Below are 6,000 nucleotides of genomic sequence, written 5' to 3' on the forward strand. Positions count from 1 at the left end.
GTTAGCACATATGACTCCATTTTGGTTTGGGGCCCACCATTGTCTAAAAGCAAGCACATCATGCACCAGGAGGAGTGTTCCTTAGATACTGCATTCCTGTGAAAATCCTCCTCCTTGTCTCCAGCCTGCCTTGACTCCTGGTATCTGTTCTTTGTCTGACCCTAACTCCCTATCTCCTGGCCTTTGATGCGAGGCCTCCCATCCTGATAATAAAAGTTACTGATGCATTGCTTTAGGACCATGCTGTGTAATTAACATACTAGTTTAGCACGAGGAATGCACCAAGCGGGAATAGGTGGTAGATAAGAAAAGGGTTTGTTTATTGGCTAAGGTTTCTGATGCACAAGGGCAACATGCTTTGCTAGGAGGTATATAACCTTTGTATAATCTGTATTTGGGGTCCCCTCCTGGCTAGCAGGGGGGCACCACGCTCGAGCATAATAAACTTGGTGTTTTTTGGGAACTCTGCAGTTGTGGACTTTGTTTATGTGCCTCAGCCTAGATTCAAACTGTGTGTGTCCTACCAGGTGTAATTTGCAGCAGTTGTGGCGACCACGAAGGGACCCTAGGCTTGCCCCGACAAGCGAGCCCGCACTCCTCCTCTCCGACAGCTCCAGCCGGCACAGGGTGAGTTCACCTTTGAGAACTCTGGGGGAGGGGAGGGGGGGATGAGCTGTTGCTTAGGCGATAAGGTGGCACATTTGGTGCCCTTTGGGTAGCCCATTATGGGTTCTGGGCAGAGTGTAAGTAAGGGGACCCCTTTGGCTGAAATTTGAGAATTGGGGGAATATTTCTGGTACCCATGAATTAGGTAAAAAAGCTGTAATCTTGTGTGAGGTTGAGTGGCCAGCACTAGCAACTCAAACACCTTTTGAATGGCCACCGGATGGTTCCTTCGCTGGGGAAAAATTAACAGCGCTTAAGTAAAGCCTGGAGAACAAAGCTCTAGCCCAGATGGATTATTGGTATGTATGGGACAACTGGGCTTATGTGCATGCGAAAGGACGTCCTCTTTCTTCCTCCTTTTCTTATTAATCTCAGGGGTCTCCAGCCCTGCTCTGTGCTATGCCTGCTTCTGCCCCTCCTCCGGCTTACCCTCAGCTTTCTGACTTATGCCCATCACCTCCTTGCTTGCCAATTGGCCGTGCTTTCTGTCCAGGTGACAAGCCTCATGGGGGGAGGACTCAGGTAGCCCTTGTAAGTGAGAATATTTAAGAGAAGAGACCAGGAGGGCTGGGGGGCTAGTTAAGAAGCCCACCCTCCTTGTTAAATTGGTAGTGAAACAAAGCTGGTGCTCATGGAAGGGACAGTTTGGAGAGAAAAACAGGATCGGGCCCAATGCTGGCAGGCAACAGATAGAGAGATTGGAAAACAGGTTGGAAACTTTGAGGTCATAGTGAAAAGAGAGGAGTAAATAATTACGGGAATGGGAAATGTAAATCCCGGAATAATACTTGGAATGGTAAAATCTGAGTTAATTGGGTGTTTTGGGAAATAAGCAAGTGATTTAAGAAAAGAAAGTGAGAAGTTAACTCTGTAGTTGCTGGAAAAAATTAAACAGTTGAACTTTGTGAAATACTAAAAAAGAATTCTTGGTTTCTTTGCAGCCATTTTGGGAAAAATGGGCCCTTTACCAAAGGAATGCAATTATACAGTGCTACTTAATATCTTATTAGGCTCCAAGGGGCTATAATAGGTGGTGTCTTCCTTTTCAGGTTGCTGTGTGTTTGACAGCAGGAGTTAAAAGTGAAAGGCAATCAAAAGTCTGGTAAAGTTTATTGTGCCCTTTTTAAAGTAAGAATCTTTAAGCTGTGGATCCAAAAGCAAGCTGGAAAGCATTTGTTTTAATGTAAAATTACCTAACTGATAAGGTAGAGGCCAGTGAAACCTGGGCTGCCTATAAAACAAATACAAGAAAATATGGGTAATTCCTGTTTTGCCTGTAATTAACAAGGGTATTTGTATAAAAAGGAGATATTTTAAGCAATGACTGACTGCCCAGAAGGGGTAGATCTGTGTTTTTTTTGGTCTTTCAGAAAATCAGAAAACTGATGCCAGCTGAAAAGCAATTCAACATCTCATGAATTTACTAACACAATAGGAATTCTGTTCTGTGTTCTATGTCCTGTCTTGTGGTGTTTGTCTTGTGGCCAGAATTGCTGTGTATAATTTTTCATAGGACAGTTTAGTTTAAAACTAAATAGAAGGCTTAAATCAAAATGCAAATACTTATTATATCCAACTTGGAATACAAAGTGTTTGGATAATATCAGGAAAATGTGATATACTAAAGTTGAATACATTTGCTTAATTAAGAAAAAGAAATTTCATTGGCCAGATCTTTTAACTGAAAAAATTGTTGTTAAAATTTGCACACCAACAGTCTTTGGAAGCGAGGACATGGAAGGTTAACCCACTCCCCATATTATACATGGGATCCTTCTGGCTACCCCAAATTTCTAGCCAAAGGGCTGGGGAGGGAGGAAAGCTATTGGACACCAGAGGTTGTACCAAGTGGAGTCCTCAAAAGGGAGTGTGCTTGTCCTGGCTTGTTGCTCCAAAGCTCTGTAATAAAGTCATTTTCCTAAAAGGGTGTATGTAGCATACATTGAATAATAAGACTAAAGTGCAGTATAATAGGCAACGTATAGGTGTTCATTTTTAAACAAAGGTGTATGGGTAAAAAGTGAAAGTTTCCTTTGCAGGTTAATAAAAGCCAAGAAGGGGAGGAAAAAAAACGGAAAACGAGCTAATTCAACGCTGTAGCTGGCAGGCTCAGTCCAAAGATAAGACACTGGCCTGCCCAAAGACACTACTCACAGCTAGGATTTGGCTGACAGCCAAGAAAGAGGGGGGCTTGAATGTGCCCAAGCAGCTGTGAGATCTGCAACACACTGCCAGACATTAATGAAATGTGTTAGGTCTCTGTATTTACAGGTGAAAGAAGTCCTGCTTCAAGAATCCTGAGCAAACCTGCCATTTGTTAAAACCAGGTGACTGGGTCTACATAAAGGTCCATCAACAAAGAGACTACTCTGGCCCCATACTGGAAAGGCCCTTTTAAGTCCTGCTAACTACCAACACTGCTGTGAAGTGCCAAGGACTGACTGCCTGGACCCATGCTTCTTACTGCAAAAAGACCCCTCCACCTCAAGATTACTTCACTTTGACTACTGATCAGCCTGTCCCTCCTTCTGGGTTTTTTTTTTTTCTTTCCTCCTTTTGGACAGCAGGGAAAACAAGGTGAAGTGCTAGTAACCTCTCCCTTGTCCACTGACAGAGCTAGCCTGCATTCAGTATTTGCTAAAGAAACCAAAGCACTACAGGGTAACGTGCTAGTAACCTCTCCCCTGTATAAAGCAAAACCATGACTGTTCCAAGAGAAGAAGGAACACCTGCTCTGCTGAAACCATCAAGATCCAAGGATTCCTGACTGCGAAAGACACTGAAAATTGGCCTTGGTGGCAAAGACGGAGCATTATACATTGGCAGGGAGGAAGTTGCGGGATGTATTCTTGGGAATGTGAAGTGGTGGGGTGGGTTTAATCCAGGGGCTGGAATCTGTGCTTGTGGGCAAGTATGAATACCAAAAACACCTTACAGCCATGAACATTACTCCCACCATCTGCCACCACTCCTTTGCAGGTGAAGGTTCCATCATAGCTATGTTAAGCTGGCACTGGGACCCCCACCTGACCCTGACAAGCCATTGGACGAGCCACTTCACAAATGAACACCACGACCAACCCATGGACTAAGCTTTCCAGCTATTGGGACCTTTATAGCCCACCAGGACTTCTTCTGTTCCTGTTTATTAGACTTACATTGGTGGCGTTTTTTGTATGGTCTAAAGGAGGATGCTGACATGGTATGGTTTGCCTGGGGGGTCCTCTCCCTATTCCCAGGTCCAGTACAAGGATGGGAGGGCAATAGCTTCTTGAATTTAACCCACACTACCAAACAGGGTGTAAATTGAACACAGTGTTGGATTTGTATTCATACCCCCACATATTTGGGTCAGGGGTCCCGTTTGTAGGGGTACCTATCCCTCTTAATAAAACACTCCAAGCTAAGCTATGGGCAAACTACATTTAACTGGAATGTTACAATCCAAATATGTTCTATTGATATGGTGGCCCAGGGGAATTATGCTTTGGGTGTCACGATGTAAGGGCATAGAAAATACAGTTTTTGTAGGGAATTTTGTGGGGTGCAAGGACACCACCCAAATCAGCTCTGGTGCAGGAAGCCCCTCCACCTACTCCAGGACCCCGTGGCCAGTCCCTGAGGGGTCTGGTTGGTATTGGTTATGCAATCACACAGCCTATAAGGTTCTCCCAGCAGGATGGTGTGGTACATGTACCTTAGGGGCTATAGTACCCGCCGTGACAGTACACCAGAACCTGACCCGGGGAAAAATCCACAATCTAGTATGGAGGGACTGACAAAGTATTCCTTTAAACCCCCTTTCTCAACGGCCCAAAGGCTTTCACTCCTTTGTGCGTTGGTTTCTGCCATGGTTGGGAGTAAGCGAGCTAGAAAAAGCTATAGTTAACATTTCAGCTGCTTTGGAACTAATGGCAAATGCTACTGCAGATGCTCTATTTGCCCTTCAAATTGAAGTAACTCAGCTATCCTAAACTACATTGCAAAACAACCTAGCCCTGGATTATCTCCTTGCAAACCAGGGTGGGGTTTGTTCTCTGGTCAGCTCAAGCTGTTGTGTATTTGTAAATCAGCACCATAGGGTGGAAACTGACATCCACATCCTCAAGCAACAGGCAGCCCTATTCCACCAGGTCAGCCTCGACAATACCAGCGCTGGATTCCAGGAGGTCTGGGACTGGCTCACTTCATGGCTACCGGATGTGGGGACTTGGGGATGGCGTATTTTGTATTTACTTTTTTTGACTGTTATTGTTTTTGCGGTTTTTTTATGCCTACAATGCTGCAGTATGTGCTATCGGCAGTTGCTAACCCTGCAGCGCGGTTACTCAGCCCCGATATAGCTTACTGATGTAAAAAAAAAAAAAAGGGAGGACTGTTAAGGAAAAGTTAACACATGTGACTCCATTTTGGTTTGAGGCCCACCATTGTCTAAAAGCAAGCACATCATGCACCAGGAGGAGTGTTCCTTAGATACTGCATTCCTGTGAAAATCCTCCTCCTTGTCTCCAGCCTGCCTTAACTCCTGGTATCTGTTCTTTGTCTGACCCTAACTCCCTATCTCCTGGCCTTTGATGTGAGGCCTCCCATCCTGATAATAAAAGTTACTGAAGCATCGCTTTAGGACCATGCTGTGTAATTAACATACTAGTTTAGCACGAGGAATGCACCAAGCAGGGATAGGTGGTAGATAAGAAAAGGGTTTGTTTATTGGCTAAGGTTTCTGATGCACAAGGGCAACATGCTTTGCTAGGAGGTATATAACCTTTGTATAATCTGTATTCGGGGTCCCCTCCTGGCTAGCAGGGGGGCACCACGCTCGAGCGTAATAAACTTGGTGTTTTTTGGGAACTCTGCAGTTGTGGACTTTGTTTATGTGCCTCAGCCTAGATTCAAACTGTGCGTGACCTACCAGGTGTAATTTGTAGCATTTGTGTGCGTGTCCTACCAGGTGTAATTCTGCAACTGTGGGGCCTATTTCTGCTCCTCCCTTAGTTCATGTATCTGGGCAGAGTTCCTCTGGGGCCACATCCACTGGCTCCCTAGACACCTTCGAGGAGCACTGGGTGCTATCTGGGGTTCTTTGCATGGTGTGCCCTTCTTGATCCCTGATTTTGAAACTGTGGACCCCCCCCCCCCCCAACTCCTGACCCAGTTTTTAATTTGTTGTCCCCCATAGTTACTTGAGCCCTGAGTTCAGTTGCTCATCCACTTAGGCTGGGGGAGCAGCCTTCAGCTACACCTCCTGGAAAACAGGTGTTCATGCCCTGCACTCTGTCACAGAAGCAGTGATGTCAGCTCTCATAGCAGCACTATCCCCCACTTCCTGACTCA

General features: G+C 45.4%; 1 long non-coding RNA gene across 1 annotated transcript in view; it reads left to right on the top strand.

The window, feature by feature from the left end:
- The window catches only part of LOC311515315, a 35,101-nt gene extending 29,592 nt beyond the window's left edge, over positions 1–5,509 (top strand). The window contains exons 2-3 of the long non-coding RNA XR_014710100.1: positions 528–627; positions 2,938–5,509. This is a non-coding gene — a long non-coding RNA (uncharacterized lncRNA). The remainder of the gene's footprint in view (positions 1–527; positions 628–2,937) is intronic.
- The last annotated feature ends 491 nt before the right edge of the window (positions 5,510–6,000 follow it).

This window comes from Lepidochelys olivacea, assembly GCF_965140295.1.
Source record: "Lepidochelys olivacea isolate rLepOli2 genome assembly, chromosome: 2".
Lineage (NCBI taxonomy): Eukaryota > Metazoa > Chordata > Testudines > Cheloniidae > Lepidochelys > Lepidochelys olivacea.